The 24,064-nt window shown below is 38.5% G+C and overlaps 1 protein-coding gene across 1 annotated transcript in view; it reads right to left on the reverse strand.

The window, feature by feature from the left end:
* The window catches only part of Greb1l (GREB1 like retinoic acid receptor coactivator), a 262,649-nt gene extending 239,208 nt beyond the window's left edge, over positions 1 to 23,441 (reverse strand). Inside the window, exon 1 of the mRNA XM_052155730.1 lies at positions 23,342 to 23,441. The gene's annotated coding sequence lies outside the window, so the exon portion shown is untranslated. The remainder of the gene's footprint in view (positions 1 to 23,341) is intronic.
* Positions 23,442 to 24,064: the final 623 nt, after the last annotated feature.

Below are 24,064 nucleotides of genomic sequence, written 5' to 3' on the forward strand. Positions count from 1 at the left end.
CTGCTAAGAATTACACAGGCACACACCTGAGAGCTATTGAAACGCTCAGAAATAATGGGTTGGGGGAGGGGCAGTGCTGTTCATGGTAGACCTGAGCACACACACACACACACAGTAACATATTGTTTTAATGAATTAAAAATATATCCTACTATACATTAACATGCTCTATCAGTCCTTAAGAAAAAGAAACATTGTCTCACAATTGTATGTCTTAGTTTTCTCCATATGCCTTATATTCTATTTTGTTTTTACTGGCACATGATACTTGTTACCTAAAGCTGATACTTCACCTATCTATGCTACAGGGTAAACTTTAAGGTCCATAGTGCCCCTTTAATTATTTAAAGCCCTAAGACATGCTTAGATGATTCTACAGTAACATTTTCAGAAATAATTACAAAGTAGCCCTAGGGTGGAAAAAACATTCCTAAGTATTATGAAAATTTTACAGAATAGAGACATTCTTCCTCCCATTATGAATTGGCATTTCCTGTGCCATAATCCTGGCCCTTTACATATTTCTAGCCTACATCAGTAAAATAGACATAGATATTAGATAATATCTGCGAGTCCTTCCCAATCTAGCATTTGTTTGCTCATGAAATCTTTGCTCCAGAACATATTCAGGCATTATCATGTATACACAGTTAGACTTTGTAAAGACTCACCTAATGAAAAGTATCCTGAGGCACACCCAGCTGAAAGAAGGGGAGAGAAAACACTCTTTTTCTCTGGAGCCAAGACAAGCAGTGTGTGTGTGTGTGTGTGTGTGTGTGTGTGTGTGTGTGTGTATGTATTATGCACATGAGTGTATAGGTATTAAGGTATGAAAGTATATGTCCATGTACATACATTCAGAGGCCAGACAGAGATACTGGGTGTCATTCTGTATCGCTCTGCCCATTATTGACTTCACACAGGTCTCTCAATGAGCTAGCAGCTTCCTTTCTGGCTAGGCTCTCTAGCCAGAGAGCTCACAGGAACTGCTCATCTCTCCATTTTTGGGATTGCAGGAATGTGAAACTATGCTTGGCTTTTTATTTGGTTTCTAGGAATCTGAACTCAGCTTTTCATCTGTCCAGAAAAGCACTCTTACCTACTAAGCCATCTCCCCTGCCCCCAAGGTTTCCTTAATGATGAAATCAATACTGGCTCTAGGCATTTCTGACACTTGCCCACACAGAACAACTTGACCAGAGAAATATTCTCAAGCCTCCATTTTACTGACCTATCACTTGAAAATAATATGTTAATATCATAAAGATTATCCCTAAACTCATCTAAATATTATTAAGAACAGGGAACTTCAAGCAACTACAATGAAGATCACCAGTAATGATAAACACTGCAATTTATAAAAGTCCTATTAATGGCATTTAGTTCAAATCCATATGCTCTCCACAAATGTGAAATGTGTCCAAAGTACTGTGCAGGAGTTGGAAAACTCTTTCTCCTTCCACAAAGCACAAAGAGAGACTCTGAAAGACCTGGGAGTAGAAGAACTAGCAAGCCTCCATCTGCCCCCATCAGGTCTATCCTTATTGGATTTCAGCCTTGCATCTGGGAAACCTTGCAACTGAGACCTTCAGTTCTAGTTTTCAATATGTCAAAAACCAACTGGACAATATGAAAACAAATTCTAAAATCTTGGCTACTGATATGACTATTTCCCAATGTACTTCCACAGCTGCAGTAAGAATACTAGGAAAATTCACTCCCCCTTCTGTTGTGGCTCAGTTTCTCAATTCATATAATGAGTCATGATTTCTACATTCAAGTTTTTATCTCTTAGGCTCAAAGAGCCAAGCCTACTTTTCCAGACACAGTGGTAGTCTGGCCTCCTGGCAAAAAAAAAAAAAAAAGGAAAAAAAGAGAGGGGGTTGGGTTATCTTACATCTCCTTTGTGGTTACTGCTGTTCCTGAGGGGCAAAGGGGAAGCTGGAGAAAATTCCTGTGAATACCTTCTCTTATCACCTTCAGAGATGGAGGCAGTCAAGCAAGTGCTGCTTCTACAAACAGGTCCCTCTCAGTCTCTCATCTCTGCAACAATCTGAAGAATCCCAAAGCAGTAAAGACATTGTTGTTCTTTGGAGCCATGGTTCAATGAGAAGATGGACTTTACTCCCCGCCCCAATGGAGAACAGTTGGGTGCCAAATTATCCAGCCCCAGCAACAAAAGAAAAAAAAAAAAAAAAAAACAACTACCCAATCTGAGAACTATTAGTAATTTAAATGACATCCAATCCAACTTTTACTCCAAGCATAAAGTTTCCACTAACCTTGTGATCAAATGTGGAAATCAAGACTCACCAAGCAGTCTGTTTACATTTTCTAAGTTTCTTGTGGCCAAAAGAGTTTATTCTAATGTGAACTAACATTCTTATCTGTTATTCTATATGGTAGTGATAGTCAAGACTTTATCTTTTAAGAAGTGAGATATGTTCTTTTTTAAAATATCACACACAAATCCAACACAGGAAGAAGTTGAAAGTAGAATGTTTCTCCAGGCAGCTGCAGGGGACATTCAGCACATCTGCCAGGCCCTTCTCTACCCCAGTACAGTGCAAGGCTGCACCACAAAACCCACGAAGCTCTGCAGAGCACAACTTTAAAAGCACTACTTTAAAGATAATTTGAAAAAACCTATTTTTGCATATGCCAGCCCTAAAGATGGCTGTCTTGCTTCATTGAAAATGTTACCTGGTAAAATTTCTCCATTTCAGTGATATATTCGATTTATGTCCTGTCCCCCTTCATATCTCCCAAATCCTAATCATTCTCAAAAATATTTTTAATCAAAATTGTATATGAACATAATTTTGACCAGCTAAGAATATAGCTTTTCTAACTACCTGACTGCCAGGTCTAGTTAATAAGAGCTTAATGATGAAGGGGAGCTGAGTGGGACCTCAAGGACCATACAGTTCAGACAGGCAGAGAAGAGAGAAGATAAGATTCCAGGCTGGGATACAGAAACAAAGATGAGGCCTTCTGGTACAGTCAGCCACTTCTTCCAGACTCATGGCTTCTGCTCCACTTACCAGATGTTCCCTTTCTCATTTTAAGCCAGATCTTATCTCTATCAATATAGGGTTTTTTGATTGGGACCAAATTAGTGGTGTGATCCAATCAGAACCAGAACTGCAACATTTCAATATTCTCATTGTTACCATAGGGAAAAGCACACTGGATGAAGCTGCTCGATAAATCTGTGGGAAACCTGTGTTATCTGTCAATGGGTCAGCATCTTGACAATAGCAGCCATATGATGCACATCCCTAGGGGGTTCAAATCTAAAGCCAACCCAAAGGACACCTTGACTGCAGAAAATCAATCTTTCATTTAATGCTACGGGTAATGTGGTATACATCATTTGGACTATGAAAATAACAGTATTCCCAAGGAGATGAAAATTCCTCCATTTTAGGGAACACATCTGTAAAAGACCAAGTGCTTGTAGTTTTGAAAACTACGTTTGTTACCACATACTTCTTGAATTTCCCATTTACAGTTAAGAATGAAAGTATGTCACTTTTTTACATCATTTGGTTTTTCATTCAAGATGAATGATTTTTAAAGATTTCACTACAACCCTTTTTCTCTTAGGCTGGTTCTTTACAGATTATATGAATGTTACTGAATCACTTTACAGGGTGGGGATTTCACATATGTAACCCTCCTACACTTGAGGATCTCATCTTAAATTTTAACGCATGTTGTGAAGCTAAGGATTTTAAGACATAAAAACAAAACACACCAATGCAAAGTCCTAGTCTTGCTAGTATTTGAGGCAACTGATTCAGACATTTTATTCCCGTTATTTTCTCTTTTTACTTCCTCTCAAAAGGAGATAATCTGAATTGCTCTAATCTGAAAAACAACAATAAGTGTAGCAAATACTTGACAATGAAGATGAAAAGCCTTGAAAAATCTGTTACCTTAGCAACAGCAAGAATGTGGAAGAATAAGAATGCACTGTCAGGGCATCATTTCAGACGCCACAGATTTGAGGACTAAATACAGTCAGCTTTCATTAGCTTTTTGTTTTTCCCAGCAGGTCCTTGGACTTTGAAACAAAACCTGAATGACAGCTATGAGCAATTCCAGCCTGGCTCCTGATTAGCTATGCCAAACAAAACATCTCTCTGCAGTGTAAACTTTCCAGGCATCAGCAGCCTAGCCTCTGGAGAGACTATAATTCCTCAGTGAGACTTGAGGAGAGCTGGAGGTTGGGGGTGAAGGGCAGCCAGGAGGGGGATGGGTGAACAGGATGAGACCTTCCCTCCACTTCCAACTAGTTCCCCAAATTAAAGCAGGAGAGAAATGAGGAGAAATTGTTGCCATGCTGTTGTTGTTTCTAACTCTGACTTACTCTATTTAGCCCATTCTTTAATCCAGATTATTTCATTCCAATTAACATTCACAACGTCCATAGCATCTATGCTTCCAAACCACAAATGTGTTTAACCAGCAAGCAATTCTGGGCCTTCTTCGGATCAGAGGGAGCAATAATAAATGAAAGATACTCCAAAGAAGAAGGGAGAACAACATACAAACAGACAATACCTCAAATGGACAAAAACAACTTTGTGTTGTTTCTTCTCATTCACTTTTGCTAGATCTGGACCTAAAATTAACTGCAGCAAAGGATGCTGAACTGTTGGAAGGGGTTCCATTTGCTGCACAGTTAGATCCCTAAGGAACCAACCAATAAGTTTCCTTCTTAAGAGCAGGCCCATGGGTCTTGTAATACCTTTATACATGCAGAAGAATTAGAGACGAGATTTCCAGGCAGGCGACTGTAATTGGATGCTTGGGTTTTAAAGTTATAAGTAGTTTCAGGAAGAGTGGAAGCTAACTGTTCACTGGAGTGGTAAGAGGCAATGCAGCTACAAGGAGATGAGAGGTGAAGGAAATGGTTGACTGAATCTGTCAGCCATCCTGCCACTTCAGGAGGGAAAAGTCACTATTTTATTTTTTAATTTCATGGCCACACAACGAGAGGTAAACTCTTGTCTTCTGCAAAGTAATACTTAGATTCTGATCTCTGCTACATATGAGATGGCCTTATGGAACCTCTGGCCAGCTGACTTGGAATTCTAGGCAAACAAAACTCCCTATTTCTAGTCAGCAACCAACTCTTTAAGAAACAATTAACAGAAGACTAGCTCCAAATTCCTAAAATCTGATTTGCAGACATAAGACAATGAAGACCACAGAGAACTAACTACACTGCTGCTGCCTGAAAGCCTCACCTAGGGTTCTGCCAGCTCTTGAAAGCACAAAATGGAGAAAGCTCAAGCCCAGACAGAAGATTTGATTAGAAAGACTTGTTTTAAACACACACACACACACATGCACACGCACATACAGTCAGTCAATTATTTTGTTCAGTGTGTCTCTTGAAACCACCTCTTTATGAATCTATACAAAACTCTTAGAACATTGTTGCAATTGATTAAGACAGGATGGGGACCTCAGAACAATAGAAAGTCCCCCCAGTATATGTCCTTGCTTGCAATCCCAAACCAAATCTGCTGGTTCAGCACAAAGTCACAACAGAATTCTTATCTTTAAAAGGAACAATCCATTGTGTGCCTGGAACAAAGAGACATGCACAGGAAATCAGCCAAATCTAGGCCAGATGGTCACTGATTCAAGTTTCATTCTTACCATCCCCCACTTGCCTTGACAGAAATAAATTCAAATAACTTTTCACTTACCAGGTAATATCCCTATGTAAGGTATAAGGGCTTTCCAATTATCTACATCTCCACCTCAATGGTATCTAATGATTGAAACATAATTCCTTTACAAGTTTAGAAAGTGACTAGGCCACTGTTACTGAAAATGAAACACCACTAGCAAGCCACTCTCTGTTGCCTACACATGCCATCAAGTTCCACTGGTGTAATTAAATATATCTATGTTAGTCTGTTCTCCCCCATATAAAATAGGAAGGAAAAAACAAAATCCAGAGAACAGATTAATCACAGATGTGTATTGCAAGAAATTATCACTGGAGCATCACATTGCAAAGGTGTTACAGTTTGTAACCCAGAAATGTTTAATACAGTTACCAATAACAAGAGACCAATAACAACCATTATAATAGACATTAATGCTCATTTTTAAGTTGAATTAAGACACATAAAAATTGTGTCACAAAATACACATGTCAGACAAGCAGGCTTTGTTCTACATAGCAAAGTAGAGCAGTAGTCTGTTATGTTCTTTGCTTTTCATTTATCTAAAAAAGAAGCAACTGTTTGAAAAAGTAAAGGTATAAGCATGGCATGGGACTTTGAAAGTGTCCATGTGCTGCGTGGACATGGGACAAGAAAGCCTCCTCCATGTACACCCTCCATGCCAGCTGCCATTCAGAGAGGAGACTGAATTTAGAATTCACTCCCTGTAAGCCTCAGGAGTTTGGAGGAAGAGAAGAAGAAACTATAGAAGAAGCAAGAAAAAGATCTGTGTTTAATGGGAGAGGTGCATGTAAGAATGGTGCTTATATTTTTGTTTGCAAAAAAAAAAAAAAATGCCTCCACATACACCACCACGACTCAGGGAAAACAGGACAAAAACATTCACTGATTTTGCTTACAAAATGATGTATCTGACTTTAATCTAAAAGAACCTGTGCCCTAAAATTCTACTGTATGCTTATATTTCAAACCCCTCTTGGTTACTGGAAAACTCAGTTTTGAAAAGCAATGATTATAGAGTAAAACATGAGATATTGTGCCTCAAATCTGCAAGCGCATGATGAAAATTTTATCAAAGTCTGGTGTAAATAAAAATTAAAGATCTATAAAAACCATTCAACTCTCTCCTTTATGCTAAATGAGGTTTAGAATAAATAAATTCTTTTCTTTGAAAGGAACCCTTGACTCCATAGGGGTTGGTTAGGGAAATATTTACATTTTTGGAAGCTTAAGTAAATTTTATCAGTCAACAAATAGTAATCCCTTCAGTAAACTTTATAATCCTTTTTTATAATTACTTTGAAAATGTCAGTGCAGGAGTACTTTTTATTGGCATACTGCAGTGTTACTCTTCCAAAATTAACATATAGAAAGGCTAGAGTAGATCAAAGAGGTTTGGGGGCTATTTGTTTGTTTGTTTTTTAACACAAGATAATCATGTGCTAGTAGGACAATGACTGAAGAAAAAAATGATTTCAAAATATGCCATCAACAGCAGCCCTAAGAAATGGCATGGGGTTTTTTGGTTTTTGTTGTTGTTGTTGTTGTTTGTTGTTGTTGTTGTTGTTGTCTTTTGGGTTTTTTTTGTTTTTGTTTTTGTTTTTTGTAGAAAAGTAGGAAGGACTCTGAAGACCCAGAAGGTCCCCTTCCATGAGAGGATACCCATGGCAGTTGACAATGCCAGTGATAACTACGGGATAAAAGCACAGTTCCTAGAGTTCACAATCTTGACTGTTCACATCAGTGGTGGCAAATGATAAGTAGAAACTCTCTCAAAAGTTTGCTTCCTAATTGTATAATTTATAATCACAGGATGAGGCCAAGTTTTATTTAGGATAAAATAGATCCTAGATCTATATAGTTCATACCCATGTGGGTCATACATTATATCAATGTGCTTATGCTGTCTGCAATAGTTGTTTTTTAGTGTCCCAGGTATTTCTACCATCTAAATTTCTGCTTAAAACAGTACTGTTTTTCTTTACAAAATACCGCAAAATAATATTCAAAATCATCCTATAAATTGCTTGGCTATTGCTCTCTTAAGGCATACAAATTAAGTTTTGTTTCATTTAATTCTTGGAAACACTGCTAATAAAAGAAAACTGATAACCAATTAAGAATCTTTAAAAATAGACTAGTTAAGTATTGGCTGTTCAATGTTGTTAGTTTTTATTTGTGATTTTTCTTTCTTTCTTTAGTATAAAACAGGGATTTCAGTATTCATGGAAAAAATGACTATTCATGTTAAAATTCTCTTTACTTTTGAGCCCATCTTTAGAGTCCCTCAGATAAATTTACATTTAAATGAAGAATACACAAAGGACACTGGCTGCCCTAACTCCCTCGAACACACTCATGCTGTCAGAGGTCTTAGACTCCAGTTCTTAAAGAAAAGAAAATTTGTGACCACACAACTATTTTTAAACAGACAGTTTCATATGCCACTTCCTTGGGATTTATAAGGCAATGCTTTATAAATTAAGACAAAATTAAATCTAAGTACCTAAGAAAAAAGAAGATTCTACTCACAAAACCCAACTCAGACTCCCTGTGTGCAAACTAAATTTTAGTAAATAAAACTATATTAAAAAACAATAAATATCTATATAGTATAATAAACTAAACCTTGCAGCCTAACTTCTGATCTTTTTCTTTAATGTGTTTAAAAATAACGGGTAATAAACAGATCAAATTAAGATTTAGAACACTTATATAAATAAGTACTGTGTTCTAATCATGTTAATTAAGCCTTTTTATTCTTTCCACTTTGTTCTCTAACTTGGACTTTCTGCTTTACAGTGCTCTAAAAATCTGGTACAAAATTTTATTTCATTAGACTAATAGAAAACTTACAAATATATAATATCTGTGATAAATGTTTAATCGATCTCATCTTATTTTTAAATTACTATACAGAATACAAATATACCAAGAGCTAAGTTAGCACACAGTTTTCATTAATGGAAAGAACCAAGAGTCCCAATGCCTGAATTAATTATAAGAAAATACTTTAGGAACATGTAATATGAAAGAAGAGAAGATGGTATTAAAGATTAAAGGATTAGGGCTGAGAGGTGGGCTGACTGAAAATTAGGATGTGTGAAGAAAAAAAACACATGGAAACCCACTACTTTGTAAGCTAATATTGTTATTAATAAAGTTGGTGATTGGTTCTTTTGAGGCAGAGTTTCTCTGTGTAGCCCTGGACATCCAAGAACTCACTCTGAATTGGCCTCAAACTCAAAGATCTGCCTGCCTCTGCCTTTTAAAACTAATTTTTAAGATGCTTTAAGAACTATGTTTATGAATTTATTATTTTCTTCATAATCTACATGTATCAGTAGAATAGTAATATATATATTACATATATAATAATATATGAAGTACCTTATATAATTGTAAATGTGTTTTGAACACAGCCTGACGGTTAAAATGAGCTTTCATTTATTTTCTTTCTAATTGATAATTCCATGTGCATTAAACTTGTTACAAAAATGTCATCTCAACAGGAGTACGTGTATTAAAAATCGGCTTCTGCTGTATAATACAAAAGACATGAATATTCCATTTCTCCTCCATCCTTCTGGGCTGAGGAGATAACTCAGTATGAAAAGGAACTGAGTTGAGACTCCAGCATTCACAGAACACCCAGATGCAGGAGTGTGTGACCCTAATCCTAGCACCAGGAAGGTAGAAGTAAGTGAATATCTAAGCTTACCAGCCAGTCAGTCTAGAGGAGGGTGAATCCAAGCTAGCTAGCTAGATAATAAGATACTAAAGCAGATGAGTCAGTGAGGTGAACCCTTGAGATCTGAATTCAATTCTATTATATGGTAGAAGGAAAGAACCCACTCCTAAAAGTTGTTTTCTGACCTCCAGCCCTGCACTGTGGCCTGTACACACTCACACATGTGTACATACATCATGCATACATACATGTACATACATGTACCTATGCATACACAATTCCTACCCCTCTCCAAAGGGTGCATGTCACAGGTTTAGTATCCATGAAGCATCAGTGACTTAACAGAGCTTGAAGCATTATCTCCTAGGCCCCAGCATCACCCCAGTTGCTTCAGATTCCAGTGCTTCAGAAACAAATTTAAAGCTTAAATACAATGTAAAAAGAAAAAAAAATAGAGAGGAATGTATATTTAAACTCCATTAGGATTCAGCTTTAATTAGATTCTCTTATAATCTAATACCCTTACATAAGAGAACAAATACCCTTACATATTATGCTGTGTAATTTTTACTGCATTAGTGATGAGTTGAGGAATATGCTGCATATGAAATTAAATCTGAATCTACAGAACCACAAGCCCCAGGACTATCCATTCATAACTAGCTGTCATTTTGCCCAGGGAAGGAAGCATGTGTCTGTCTCTCTCTTAGAGTTCTCATTCCAGCCACAGGTGCCTAACAAAGTCTTATTAACTTCATTCTAGCATTCATTTCCTTCCCAGTGGAGAATTCTATCATCACCACTGGATTCCAACCTCTTGCTCAGTCAGAAAACTATAAGAAAAAAATATTTTTTCATGAAGTGACAAATTCATTTAAGAAAATAATTACTTCTTATACAAATGAAAACTGAGAGACAGTTTGATATAATTATTGTTGCCTTTAAAAAATATCACTACAGACTAAACATAGCCTTTAATGTAAAAATGGAATTATACTGTCTGTAATATATGAACTTGGCTTCCTGCCACATACAGACTTAGGATAATCTACTGAAAAGAATATCTGAAACAATCTCATCATGCTTTAATTTGGGGAAGCTTTGGCAATTTAAAACCTAGTCAGCAATATGAATTATAGTATTTATTCGCTCTAAAAATGGTTACATTTTACAGAACACTTATGTCTACTATTCCTTTCACAGTTCTATCCCACTATCTGGTACTATAACTAGAAATGCATGGCTTTTTGTTGTTGGTTTGTTTTTGTTTTTGAGACAGGGTTTCTCTGTATAGCCCTGTCTGTCCTGGAACTCATTCTGTAGATGAGACTGCTCAGATCCACCTGACTCTGCTACATGAGTGCTGGGATTAAAGGCATGCACCAAGCCTATATTACTTAAAGCATATAAGTAAACTACTACATATGTAAGTTTGAGAATGATTTAAATATGCAAAAGAATTACAGACATTATTTTGTAAGAGAGAAATAAGATTACTCTCCCTTCAACCTCAGCCCCAGAATCGTTTTGGACTTATTTTCCTTGTTTCCAACCTTTATTCAAAAGATGTTACCAACCTAACTTTCAAAGGGCATGAGCCTTAGCCTGGTATTCCAGTGAAGGTATAAAAGTTATACTGCCCCATCTACTCTCCCTCCCTTCCCTACAGGGTTCTTTGGACAATAGCCTTCATCTAAATGAAGTTTGGTTTGGGTCAGGAGACTATATAGTCATAGATGAAAGCTAGCAAGGTCTCAACAGATGGTGTTTATTTGCTTATTAATAAATATTTATTCTATGTGTTTGTTCTGAGAGCTGCAGATACAAAAATAGAGAAAAGGAACAAATTACCTGCAGTTTTGGAGCCTTGGTTCAAGCTTGGTGAGTGAACCCAAGGTTTGATCCCTATTGACTGACTGATCCTTCAGGACTACAATACAGTCATGCACACACACAGCCTATTTCCCCTGAGGTATGGAAGAGTTAATATGTCACTTCAGCACACACCTACCCCAACTTGTCTTCCTGGACACTAAAAAATATTTTAAGATACAATTAATGTCAATTGGGTCTTATACACAAAAATGTTAAGAGGATGATTTAAGGAAAGAAAGTTGGCTCTGAAATGGAGCAGTCTCTGTCTGCATGCAGACTTAACAATTACTACCTAGCAGGCTTGTAAAACAGTATGTCTTCTTGAGCTTCCCTTTTTCTTTTCTTTTCTTTTCTTTTCTTTTCTTTTCTTTCTTTCTTTTTTTTGTAACTTTAAAGATAAAAATTTCACAGGTTAGAAACAATGTATGTACAATGTGTGAAACAAGATCCATTGGCCTTCATGAATTAAAGCATCAAACAAGACCATTAAAGCTGTTGCAAATTATTAAATTTTCTGAGAAGATTAAGCACTGAAGAGTACAGGGGTCACAATGTCTTTTATGGCTAATTTTCAAAGACAGTATTTTGTGCATATACAAATATTCTATTCTCCTCTCCCTCCCCCTGCCATCATCCTATGCTCTGAATAACAGATATGCAACAATACTTTGCATTATGGCTATTCCTAAACCAATCCTGCTTCAAGGCATCATTTAGATAAGGCACACTCCTGGCTCAGGGGTCTCTACAGCAGTATCAACCCTTTAGAATATCTGAAATAACATCACTGAACCCCACACTTCAGACTTAACCACTTTGGTGCATTATCCAGATGGTCCACTTAATATCTCCCATTCTCAAACAATTTCAATACAATTTTTCTCTAAGAACATTGTCAAAAATACATCACATTTAGCATTTTATCCCTGGGAGGGGATAGACTAATTAGTGAGCCCCAGATTCCTATGAGAAACACTGTCTCAAAGGAGGTGGACAGTGTTTCTAAGAATGGCACCTGGGGTTGTCCTCTGGCCTATACATACACATCTGCACATATACATTAAACATTTTAAAGTTAATTTCCATTTAAACAACCAAAATATGTTCTAAATTTTAAGGAGAACATTTTATGAAAGAGAAACATGAATTGAGATACAAGCCAGAATGTAATATTCACAGGCAGAAGAGACAACTGATTGGCTTCTTTAGAATTGAGGTTTCCTATAGAATTGAGGTTTCCTATTAGATTATTGTGGTGTCAGACTATGAAAAGCCTTGAAAGGAACTAAAGGAATCTGGCTTCATGCTAAAGGCCGCCGACTGCCTAACCAGTCACTTCCTCACCTTCCTATTAACAATCCCCAAATTCATGTATGTTTATCTCAAAGAAGAACTCTCCTCCAGGTTCAGGGAAATCTCAAAGGCTCTTTACATGTGTCTATTTTCCTTGTCAGTGGGCATGTGATAAATTTTTGGCCAAGGAAATTTGGACATTTCTTTAGGGATTTGATTAAACTTTCCTTAAAACAAGCATTTAAGTAGACGTTGTAGCACAAGCCTATAATCCCAGTACGGGAGGCTGGTTTATAAAGCAAGTTTCAGACCAACCAGGGCTACAAAGTAAAATCCTGTCTAAATAAATAAATAAAAGCATTTTTCTTTTTCTGCGTCTAGTGAGAACTGGGTGACCATTTAAATCTTGAGTATACTGCAAAATATTGGGATAATAAAAACTTGCTGGACCACAACAAATTCTAAAATGTGGATAGTAGAGTGCCTTAGAGACCATGGCAATGAAAGGCAGGGGTCCATACTTGTGAATCTTGTACTCTCGAGGTTCAGACAGGAGGCTTGTGAACTGGAGAGTAGCCTGTGCTAATATAGAAGACTGTCTCTCAAGATAAAACCAGATACCATAACAGAGGACATCACATACACAGAGATCTTTTGTGTCTGGTGTTGACTGATTACTCTCTTACAGACCTTTGGATATGTTAGTGATAGAGCAAATTTATTGCTACTAAATGCACTTGCTTTTTCTGCTCCTACCCACAGCTGACAGTAGACGAGTACTCTGACTGAGGTTTAAGGTGTTTTCCTTTGAGAAAGGCTATGAGGCTGCTGGTAGAAACTGATGTTTAAAAGATATTCAGATCTTTAAAATGGCATGAGTGGAAAAAACGATCAGCAGAAGGAGAGTTAGACAAACTTAAAACACCGATGTCACCTGGAGATCATGGGAATGCTAGAATTAAATCTACTATGCTAACGTTTAAAGTTATTTATACATTTCATGACTCTTTCACACAAAATAGTAATGACACATTTTTAAGACTGTCAAGACTATAAGTAATGTTTCTTTTCAGACTTTTATATTGTTATAACAATATTTTTTATTTCAAACTTTTATATTGTATAACAATAACATGTTATTGTTATTCTTAAAATTCTATTTAAGGGGTTGGAGAGATGGCTCAGTGGTTTAAAGCACTTGTTATTCTTGCAGAGGACCTGGGTTAGATTTCTAGCACCTACATGGTGGTTCACAACCACTCATAACTCTAGTACCAGGAGATCTGGTGCCCTCTTCTGACCGTCTTAGGAACTAGGCAGACACATGATATACATACATATATTGAGGCAAAAATATCCATACACATAAATAAATAAGCAATTTTCAATTTTTTAAAAAAATTCTATTTAAAATCTAAACATACTAAAATACATTTCTCTCAATGTTGAGTATTTAGTATTTTTTTGAAAATGGAAAAAATATTGTAGTGTGGTTGTTCTACATTGTTTGACATTAGTTGTAATTTCAGCTCTGAGAAGACACTGGGAACAATGATGAAACAGAAGGCAAGCAGAGCAAGCCAGGTGACCTTGGGAAAAATCACAAAACAAAGCAAAACACGGTATTGTTGTCTCACCCCTGGCTGTAACATCTAGTCACACTCCATTCAGAAATGACAGAGAACCCTCCTGAACACAAAGAGCATTGGAATTTATATCACATTTTATTTTCAGTGGCAGGGATAAATAGGATCAAAATACATTGTATGAAATTCTCAAAGAACTAATAAGCATGTAAAAGCTATAATTTCCGGAGAGTGTAACTCAGCAGTAGAGTACTTTCCTGGCATGCGTGAGACTCTTACTTCAAACCTCAGCACTGATAAAAAGAGGTAACCTGAAAATCAGTCATTTTCTAAGCTTTGTTTTAGTTTTTGGCCCAAGTTAAAAAGGAATAAAAGTCATTTTCTCTCAAGTTCTTTTAAGAAACAGAAAACCTTGTGTGGGGGGGGAATTAGGTTCCATGGCTTTAATGTAGATTTTAATATAAATTTTAGAACAAAATGTCTGCATAAGTTTTTCAGTGAGGAAACAATCTGATTTTTGACCTTTTAATGTATATTAACATTCTATATTAATATCAAGTGGTATAGCTTATTATGATTTGTCACTAAATTTCCAAACAAATAGAGCTAGGCATTTTTCATATTTATTGACTATTTTGAATTGTGATTCTGTGAACAATTAGGCATATTATTTGCAATATATTTTTAAAGTATCACACATATTTTAAGGGCTGGAGAGATGGCTCGGAGGTTAAGCACATATACTGCTCTGGCAGAGCACCTGGATTCAGGTTCCCAACATCCACATGAGGCAGTTCACAACTGCCTGTGACTCCAGCTCCAAGGAGCACGATGCCTCTCTTGAAGGAAGGGAGGGAGAGAAGGGGGAAGGAGGATGGGATGGGAAAAAATGGGAAGAGGGAGAAAGAGAGAAATTGAGAGCAAAAGCAAGGAAGAGCAAGAGGGGGAGAGGGAGAGGAAGAAGGAGGGAGAGGGAGAGAGGGAGGAGGGGAGGAGGGAAAGAGGGAACAAGAGAGCAAAATACAGAGTCACAGAGAGCCTACAAGCCTGCCTTTATGCTAGTGAGGGAACTTGGTGGTTAGCAGTTCTTGGGGCTGCTGATGCAAGCCTGACATGTGAGCTCTGTTCCTGGAACCCACACAAAGGTAGATGGGGATGGAGAGAACCAACTCTGTACAGCTGTTTTCTGACTTCTACATGCAAACCACAGCTCACATGCACCCATATACACACAAAGAGACATACAATAAAAATATATTTTTTTAAAAAAATGATACTAGCTTAAGAAACTATGATATAATCCTATTACTATAAAAGTACTTCTGATGTACATGTATATAAAGATTTGCAGATATATAAAAAGAGTAGCTACTAACACACTATGGTGTTGATTACAAGATTTACTGATATTTAAGACCAGATTTAAAGATGGTGGAAAGAAAAAAATGGGAAAAAAAATGAAGCGATATAACAGATTTAAGTTCTTTCTTAAAAGGTGGGGTGGAGTGGGGTGGGGGTACAGATAGTTGACATGGCTCAGGGCTTGCTAAGTAAGCCTGATGACCTGAATTCAATCCCTGAAACTCAGGTCAAGGTAAAAGGATCCTGCCAAAGTAACACACACAGTGGCACTCATACATTCATGCATACCTACACACACACACACACACACACACACACACACACACACATAAATAAATCAAATAAAAATTTTAAATGAAAAAGAAAAGGAACAGACTTGGAGGAGGCGAGGCAGAACTGTCAGGAGACATTTCCTTGGCTCTCTGATTTGGATACAGTCGATAGTGATAGTTTTTTGTCCCCTAAATACCATGAAGATATCTGAATAAGCTCAGTGAAACAGTGGCTTACATCTGATTTAATGACACAGTAAATAAAAGAAGTGATGCTCTAGTCACATCTTCTCTTCACACCAAAACTTGCATCCATGGCAACTTCCCGTCATTTATGGTATAAAACCAAGATTATAGGGTGGTATGTTGACAGAGATCTAACTTTTGTGTCCAGGAAAAGAACTAAGGAAGTCTTACAAGACTTACAAACTTTCATAGGCTGCACCTCAGAAATGTTTAGTCAGTAAGTCAGGACTAAATTTCACAAGCAAATGTGACAAGTATTGACCCTGAAACACAGTGACCTTGGGGATGTTTGATTTCCTTCCAAAGAATTCACAGCTGCGGCACAACAGAGAAGACAAGAAATTGATGTAAGCCTCCTCTCCGGCCTCATTTGTAGACTCCCAAGGGCTCAGTCCCCCACCACCACCCCCCACCCCACCCCGGCCCAACTCAGGTCTACACTCAGTGTTGCCTCTGAAGAATGCAACCTCGGGCTCATTTCTTTTTCTTCTCTTTCTTCTTTCTTTCTTTTTAAAAACTTTTTATTGGTCCTTTGTGAATTGAACATCACGCATCCTAACCCTCTCATCTCCTAACCCTTTAATATCTGCCCTCCAACCTCCCCCTACTCCAAGAAAACAGAAACTAATGAATGAACAAAAAAATCTCACTGTGGAAGCTTTGGTGTCAAAGCAAAGCACAGTGTGTCACAGTGTGTCACACAGCACACCCCTTTGCCCAAACAGCTTTACTAGCAAATGTTCATTGCAATAGTTTGGTTTGTGGCCTCTGGCTTCTGCTACACTATCAATATGGGATCTGCATGGGAGACTCCTCTCAGATATCCTGTTGTCACCCTGTGTCAGCGTTGGATCTGCAGACCATCAGGCTCTGCATTCCCCTCTAGCATGTCATAGTCTAATATCCACAAGTCTGTCTCCGTTGTTTAGCATTTTGCTTTTCCCACAGAGTCACTTACTTTCAAAATGGCATCCCACAGTTAGAACTGGAACTTTGACAGAGCTCAGGAGTTGTAACTCAATCATGTGACAAAGATGCAGCTTGAGGGGTGCACAGATGGAGGCAGAGTTTATAAATTCACAGATTCTTAGTCCTGCTACAGAATCTCATTCAACAATAGAGGGGAGGCTGGGCTGTGAATTTCTAACAAGAACCCTCAGGGAAAATCTGTGTATGTTTTTGAAGGATGGGCTCCCTAATTTCTTGTACCTAAGCTATCTACCTAAATGAGCAAAATGATTCTATTATAGATATTTTCATTTAATGGATTCAATACAATTTTCACAACTGCTGGTTGATTTTTTTTTCCTTTTAACCTGGTGTTTACATCTTTCTAAACTGTATTCTTTTTTTTTAAACATACATTTATTTATTTATTTATTTATTTATTTACTCACTCACTGTGTGTGTGCATACATGATATATGTGTAGAGGTCATGGGACAACTTGCCAGAGTTGATTCACTCCTTCTTCAGGTCATCAGGTTTGGTGGCAAGCATCTTTACCCACCAGACCATCTCTCTAACCCTAAAATTTTACTCTCAATTTTGTTATATGTTTCTGTTGCATTTGTTGAAAAAAAAAATTCCCTTTTCTTTGAAACAGTCTTGCTTCGTAGTTCAGGCTGACCACCAATTCCGGATCCTCCTGCCTCAGGCTCCTGAGCACTCAGAATACAGCTGTGAGTCACCACATCACACCTAACTAGTCCTTTCCAACAAATTCCTAGGAGGGAAATTTCTAAGGAATTTAGTGCCCTCCAACTGAACTTACTCCTATACTAGAATTGTTCTTATTTATACTACCCAGCTCGGTAGTCAGCAACCACACATAGCTCTTGAGCACTTAAATGTGACTAGCAGGGTTGAGAAACTAAGTCTATTTGAAGGTGTTAATTAACTCATATTTAATTGACTACCTGTGGCCTGGGGTTACTGTCTTACAGTAGGCAGTTGATTAACTCATGATACCTGATACCAAATTGCTCTCCAGAAAAACCTGAATTTTTACTTCTACTCTTAGTAGAAGATAATAGCCAATCTTTACCTAATAGGCAACACAACTTTCATCTATTGATGTTTTATGATCTGAACACTGAAAAATGCCTGTTACTCTTTTTTACTATCATGTGATGAACAGCGCCATTTCTTCTGTCATCACAAGTTAGTTACAAATATTTTTACCCACATTGCTTGATTCTGAGGATGGAAATGACCTAGCTTCCAGATTTGTTTGTTGGGTCAATTTTTTGTCATTAAAATCCATTGCCAACATTTAAGTTCATATAAAAATGTGAACTTTATGTTTTATCTAGCTTGTTAAATGGCCTAGTCACAGTGGCCGGTGGCTAGGTAACAGTTGGAGAAGCCTTTGAGGTTCTGCCACCTTCAAACTTTCTTAGAAGGTTCATCAATGCAGCTGTAACAAAAGTTATTATTTTACAGGTGTTCTGCTTCACCCCACATGTTAGCGTTTGACCCATCAGATGTCTAAGATTGTAATTCTTGCCTGAATTACATTTTAAGAGATTAAATGTAAAATAGTGGCTAATGATAATAATAGCTAACTTTCATCCTGTTTAGCATGCAAAATTACTTGATGGCATTTCAGATCCATTTACAACTAACATTTATTTCATAGAACACTTTTTTGGTGGGTGTTGAAGTTCCTTTCTCCCTAGAATTGTCACCCAGCATTATGTAGATTGTTAAGATACAGACTGGTAGCTTTGCTTCCCAGAGTTTCTAACTCAGTAGATTAGGGCCTAGACTCTGCACCTAACTCCAAGCTCTATCATATTGAGTTGAAGCTTTCTAAAAGCCTACAAGGAGTGTTCTAACACTCCTAAAAGGGTTGTAATTTTGATAACATAGTACAAATGTATGGGCCCTCCTCCCTCCCTAAAAATAAGTCCACATTCTTTCATTTTATCTTTACAACAGTCCTTTGCAGAAAGTTGCTAACTAAAGCAGTAATTGCTTATCCCATTTTCCAGAACAAAACCCAAGAAATCCCTTCTGAGCACACAGAAAGTTATAAAAGCCAAATCAAGAAAGTATCCTAACCTTGTAAATACAAGTGAACTCAGCAACACAGGCTATGCTTGAAGCCTGCTTCTAGACTGGTATCTTAAAAACAGAACCATGCCCAGGAACATAGAAGACAATCCAAGACATGATTCCCTAAAGCAAACATTTCTCAAGGGTTGATTGCCATCACTGCAGTCTACTGTGGGGACTACTGAAGAGAGTCATAAAGTACAAGGAAAAGACAGTTCTCTATATGCTTTGTTGTGTATAGACGGGACAGAAACCATACAGTGACCAGTGTGTGGCAGAGGTAAATACAGAGTTGTGACTATGTGACTTCACATCTGGACTCAGAAGAATGGCCAGTCAGACAAGAATGGGGGGAAAGAAAGAGTGCACAATAGAGCCCTCCTCGAGCTCAAGGCACAAAGAGCAGCTTTATCCACACTGGGTGTGTGTTTGCCAAAAATATCAGGACTGCTGGTACTCTAGAACTTACAAGGACATGCTTTTGTGTAGACTAAGATATCTTGACTGTGTAAGAGCTCTAGTCAGGGGGTATAACTTCATGATCCATTTGTAGCCTAAGAGGTCATAAATTGTCTCTCTCTCTCTTTGATTTTTTTGAGAAGTATTCTCAATTGAAAGAAAAAAAAAGACTATAAGGTGTGTCCCTAATTCAACTACATGTAAAGCAGCCCTTCAATGAAAGAGAGTCACTTTAATAAGACATTATTATGCTAGACATTAATTTTAACAGTGACTTTCCCAAGTTTAAACCAATGATATCTAGAAAGCACAGGGTGAAAACAAACAAAACTACAAATGATCTAGGAAAGGTTACTGAATGACTTAATGTACTCTGCATGAATATTGAAACTAACTTTGTTTACACAGCCATCTTGTAGCCTAGCACAAAATCATGGAAGCAACAATGTGCCCACAACTCCATAGAGAAAACTATAGCAATATTGTAGGAGCAACTTTTCCTCCCATGCACAAGACTGAAAACTTCAAATTAAAAATGGATTCAATTTAACCATGACCAAATACTAATAATTTAATTGTTTCAAAAGATCAGAAATCTGAAGTTTTCTTAATAAAAAGGAAAACATTCATATGTGCTTTCATGTGTCATTTATTTTTATCTTAACCTTTTAGAGAACTACCATGATAGAATTAGAAAGTTAAATTCTTAGAAAATAAGTTACTTAACCAATATTCTCATTATACATTATAACTAGGTTTGAACCCAGAACTTCTAATTTCGAAACTACCCATTTACAACTACACTGTTGCCTCTCTGAAAAAAAAGTTGTAAGGACGTGAGATGTGGGGGAAAGACAAAGGAAAGAAAAGCTGATTGGGAGAGAGGAGAAACAATGTTTACAGTCATAAGGATGGTCACATTGTTTTCATTACTGCAAAATCCCAAATCTTAATCTATGGGGGAGTTTTCAGTAAATCAAGATTACTCAAGTGCCCTTACAAATGTATTCTTCTAATGTATGATCTTAGAGTATCCCTACCAAGTGTTTTCAAGATTTTTGCTGTCATTCATTTGTAGAACAGACCTCCATCTTAATAATAAGGATCTTGGCAATCACTATCTGTAGTATGTTTTTAAATTCCTTAACTGAGGTTCTTCATAGTGACGCAAATTAAATGTTTTTACTTTCACAACGTTGTAATCACTCCTCATTCAGTTCAGAGGCTGGGTATGATCTGAACTTTCCTTTTCTATTAAAAATATGAATGTATACTTACATAGTAACCAAAATATCATAGCTGTAAAGAGAATTTCTAGCCTCAATACTCTTTTGAGAGTTACTAATTAAATCGCCAAGACTCTTTGAGACAAATGAACTTCCTTTCCACTTTACCACAAGAGGAAAGTAATAATTTGGGAAGAGTGGTTTTCCTTAAAATAGCACCATGAATTGTTATGAGGATTCCCTCTTCAAGGTGACATGCAGAGGCCCATTTAGTCCCAGAGTTGGCCTCTACCACCAGCAGAAACAGACATTTTGTGAGAAAGTCAAGTCGCTGTTCTACAAAGATAACAAATCTTAAGAACAGAAATCTACTTCAAATATCTCTACCCTCTCCTTTATGAATCTACCTCCAGAATATTCTTCATCCCACTGACTATCTACAGTCCAGTGGCTATTCTGATCTGGTCTTAGAACACCTCAACTATGTTAACAATAGAACTTAGGAGTCAGAAGAGCTCTTGAAAAGCTACATAGCAATTCCTTTACTTAACTAAGGGGACAGGAGCAGGAGAACATTGCCAAGAAAAGTACTGTGATTGGTTTATGGCAAATCTAGGCCTGAGATAAAGAGATCTTAAACTTGGCCTCCATGTGTCTCTTGCTGTCTACTGTGTGTGTGTGTGTGTGTGTGTGTGTGTGTGTGTGTGTGTGTGTATGTGTGTGTGTGTGTGTGTATGTGTGTGTGTGTGTGTGTGTGTGTTTGTGTGTATGTGTGTTTGAACCCAGGGTCTCAGACCAAGTACCCTATTACTGAGCTTTGTCATCACCCCTTTAAAATGTTGTTATATATGCTATGCCAGTGGGAGATTACAAATGTCTACTTGATGTTTTCAGAGAAACATTCTGGTGGACAAAGTAACTACCATTTGCTTTGCTTCTTAGATGTTCCAAATAGAGGGAAATAAAGGTTACAAGTACTAGTCTGAAGAAAGGCTGTTCTGCTTTGCACTTAAGCATTTGTTCTAAGATTTTAGCTTTCTAACTGATCATCAAAGTAGTAAGTACCCACCAAGGCCAAATAAAAGTTTATGTCATCACAAGAGGACATCAAATTGGTAATTGCTATCATTAATATACATATGCATCTAGATATGAGCAATCATATATTCTACTCCCTTTCTCTTCTATTTCCATTTGAACAACAATTTGTCATATAAATTGACAACTGTGGCTGCCTGCCTCCAGGAGAAGAAACTAGGGATAGAAGAGGGAATTTAATTTGTTCCGCACACTCTTTAATGTTGCTTGAAATTGTTACCAAATTTCTGCTATATCTCTGTATTTATTAAAATTTATATTTCCTTTAAAAATACATACTTACATGCATGTAATTTTATTACTAATTTAATGAAACACTATTCTAAAGTTTTTTCTTTTAAATTAGTTTTTCATATTGCAATTTCATTAGTTTTCAGAAAGAAAGAAAAATCAAAACAATAACTAAATTCAAGGCAGAATTTCAGACCAGAACTCAACAGAGGAGCGAGTGGTTTTTAAGTGAAAAATTCGGTTAAACCCTTTTGAACTGCTTATATCTAAAAGGCTGTTTTAAGATGAGATTTGAGGACAGTTTTTCAAGGGAGGCAGAGTGGAGAATCTCACGGTTTCAAAAGTAGAAATCGAAATTTGTTTTTAACTAGTCATGGACTGATGGAGTTTAAAGAAGAAAAAGGAACACATCTCAGTTCTTAGCTTTCTGGAGCAATAACCCTCTCTGCCCTACATGTTTTTTAGGCTTGGTTTCAATGAGAAACTCCACGTAGTGAACAGATAATTTCCTTTTAATGAAGCTCAGGAGGACTTCGGGAATCACAGACTTTAACCAACCGCCCACCTTCACCCCGCCTGGCCAGGGCACTCCTCACCTCACAGTGTATTTTCACGGTCAGCTGTCAACGCAACCCTTTGTGTCCCATTCAGATAAAGAGCAGATAGGAACCGCTCTCAGAGAAATTGAAATGATGGCCGGAAGACGCGCGTGTGACGAAGTGACATTCGGTGTGGACCCCAGCGAATGCCTGACCACATCTGTGTACTCTCAACTTTCCCAAGCCCTGCTCTACTCATCCTCTGCGCAGACACCTACGAGTCTCACTTCTTATCGTCCTTCCAGCGCTCGGGGACCGCTAGTCGTCCCCTCGTGTTCGGGGAGCGGCCGGGACGCGCCCCCTCGCCGCAGCCTCCCACACCCAGCACCGCATCAGCCATCTCCCTCCCGCCACAAAGGCAGCAGCGGAGCCGGAGTGACAGGCCTGTGGCCGCAGATGGCGAAATCAGGCAGCCAGGGACCGGGACCCGGACTGGGATGGGGTTTGTTTCCCGCAGGCACAGGCGCCTGCCCAGCCACACGAGTCACTCCACTCCCGCGCCGCCTCCCAGTTCCTCCAGAAGAAAGTCTGCGGCCCTGAGCAGGGAAGGTGTCCAACCCACCAAAGGACAGGCCCTGCCCGCCACTGAGTCCCCTCGACTCCCGGTCCCCGCGAGTCCCCGAAGCAGCTCACCTGGCCCCGGCGGGAGCGAGGGCGGAGGGCCAGGGTGGTCTCCACAGCCCCAGGCGGCTCCGTGCGGCGCTCTGCTCCGAGGGGCTAGCGCCGCCGGTGGCTGGCGTCTCTGCGGCTTGGCGCGGGCTGCGCGCTCAGTTCCCGGGGGCGGAGCGAGGCGCCACCGGGCCGGAGGCGGATTCCTCAGGTGCTGCCCCTCCTGCTCGCCCCCCCCCCCCTTTCTCCTCCTGTGTTGAGCTCCCTGGTGGCCTTTTGGTCTCCCTTGCCTTCAATCGGTAGAGTGTCCGGGAGTACGCGATTCCAAATACAAGCCCACGTGCTAAGGAGCCTTACACGCAGCCTTCACTCTTGGGTTTGAGAACTCCAGCGCGCAGATGATGTGTGTGGCCACTCTGGGATAGGGAGGTGGCAGTGTGCTGGGGGGCTTCTGGGATGAAGGATTGCCCCCTAGTGCTGCTGAAGTGCGTGGTCAAGAAGCACAATTATTTTCTCTCAGGATCCTACTTCAATCAGAGGGCTCTCAAGTCACTGTGTGACTTCTTTGTCACTGTATCTAGTGACAAAGTTCCATTGCCTGAGTCGGTCAAGAGCCCTTGGCCTTTTGTACAAGCCCGGGTTGTAGGGTGCAGACAAAAACCAAACCCACCCTGGAGCTCCAAGCCCGAGCAGATTGTTGCACTTCTCCACCGGAGCTCCAAGACACTGGTCGTACTCTCCAGTCAT

This window comes from Apodemus sylvaticus, chromosome 13 (genome assembly GCF_947179515.1).
Source record: "Apodemus sylvaticus chromosome 13, mApoSyl1.1, whole genome shotgun sequence".
NCBI classification, from domain to species: domain Eukaryota; kingdom Metazoa; phylum Chordata; class Mammalia; order Rodentia; family Muridae; genus Apodemus; species Apodemus sylvaticus.